Raw genomic sequence first — 2,328 nt, forward strand, 5'->3', positions numbered from 1 at the left:
TAGCCTATGATTTGTTGTTGTTGTCTGAGGGCTTTTATTTGACCAGACAGGTTAAACAAATAATGCAGTCTTAAGTTAAAAGTTGAAATATTCACCTGTCAGTATTTTATGACTGATTCAACATCCTCAAACTCCAAAATTAAACTGTAAAGATCATGTCTGGGTCATATTTTAAACTTAATATCCTTATACATCTAACATTACTCTTATAGTGGGTAGAAAAAAATATGTTATACAAAGTAAACATGTTCCAGATAATATAATTTAATAATTTCATTAGTACAATATAAAAACAGATGATTTTGTTTGGTGAGATTTTCGTATGTTATCAAACTTGCTATTTTACATAACATATTATAGATGGGTACACCATAGCTGCCTTTTATTTTGCCCTAATTAGTCTTAAAGTTGAATTATATGACTGATTTAGTCCTTTGCATATCTATTTATGTAGCAAAACCTCAAACTGAAAATTAAATAGTGGGGAAGTCTGTCAATAACATGTCCAGTTCATATTTTACTCCCAAGCCAAAATAAATAAAGCCTTTTTGTACAAATAGGGAATTGTTTTGTATGACAATTACGCACATTTCATCACATTTAAATGAGACAAAGATGAAAAATAAACATATGTTTATATATTGAAACAATTCTATTCAATACTCAAACTGCTTTTTTATACTCAAAATATATCACGATAATTACTAAATGTACATACATTTTATATTATAATTCCAGTGATTAGTACAAAATGTTTTCTTTTGCCTGAAATGCATTCATAAACCTCTGAAAAACCAACTGTGGTTTGTCGTCTGAAAAACAACAGGCAATCATACATCCAGGATCAGATTTGCACAACAAAACACATATACATTACATTTTGTATTTTAAAAATCCAGCTCAGTTCCTGTTTTTCCATTCCATGTGGCCTGCACACTCTGTCTCCCTTGAAACATTATATTATATTTCAACACAGTAAGAACAAGACAGGTGAATGGTCTGGCAAGAGGGTGGAGGAACCAGAGGAAACACTGTGACATCTTTACTAAATACAAAATATTTAGTTTAATTACACATGATGGAACAGGCTCCTACAGCGCTCCTCTACACTGGACGTCGACAGCCAGGTACAAGGCAAGAGATTCTGGGAAAGAAGCCCAGAGGTCAGCAGGTGGCGTCAATAATATTGCCTTCCATCTGGTGGCGATAAACTACTCGTGCTTTATGGGAAAAATAGACGGGACGTGTGGCGCTTTCCTCTCCGTCGTAACCCCAGGAGACTGTCGGAGAGAAGCCAGGTTGCACCTCAACAGATGGCACTGTGAATGCAAAGAGAGAGAGAGGAAATTAATGTCGGGTACTGAAAGACAGTTTGATTTATAACTTAATTATCAACATATCAGGCCAAAATTGGGTAAACAAGGAGACTTACCAGGCGGAGAAGGGCACAGCCTGCTTTTACCCAGGTCTTTACAGCGTTTGTACCAAGGAAAACACTGCAAGACTTTCTTACCCATGGTTTACCCAATCTAGAGGACTGGAGAGAGAACATAAAGTGTAAGATCTACTGACTGATGAACGTGGACTTTCAGTGCCATTGTGTGTGTGTGTGTGTGTGTGTGTGTTTGTTTTCAAGCTTATCTCACTTCTCCGACCAGAACGTTAGCTGAGAGGTGAAGGAGGGAGATGGCTAATAATGGCTCAAAGAAACAAAGAGCTCATTCATCCTGAGAGGATTAATCCTGTCGTGTCTGAGGCTTGTAACGCTGCTGTATCACTTGAGCTGGACGCATAGCTGTGTTCCCTGCCCTACTTCGGAGGGCTGGGACAACCGACCGAGAACATCCAGCTCCGACTCCATAATCTGTCACAAAGTCAGTGTATATAAATCTTACCGCTATATAACAACAGAACACTTCTGTTAAGAAAATAATGAGCAGCAGCACCCGTGTATTTAGCAGAATGGGACAGTGATTTATTTTGTCATGTATAAATCATTAAAATGTTCTATATGTTACAAATGTATTGTATTTACAAAGAAATAACGTTAGTAAAATAAAGTGTGCTGCAAATGTATTTCTGGTTTTGCCAAATTTAGCAACCAGAGATAGAATATTTTTCAAAGATAAGTAAATTAAAATTAATAAAAAATGTACTAAATTAAAATTAATGAATGAACAAATCAATATTCTTTATACTATTGAGAAGTTTACAATATTCTATTTATATTTACATTTATTTATTTATTTAGCAGATATCGTTATAAGCAAACAAATAAAGAATACTATTGGAAAATTGTTCACAATTTAGAGTAAGTAATATTTTGAA

The sequence above is a fragment of the Sinocyclocheilus rhinocerous genome, unplaced genomic scaffold (genome assembly GCF_001515625.1).
Source record: "Sinocyclocheilus rhinocerous isolate Xijiao unplaced genomic scaffold, SAMN03320098_v1.1 scaffold1127, whole genome shotgun sequence".
NCBI lineage: Eukaryota > Metazoa > Chordata > Actinopteri > Cypriniformes > Cyprinidae > Sinocyclocheilus > Sinocyclocheilus rhinocerous.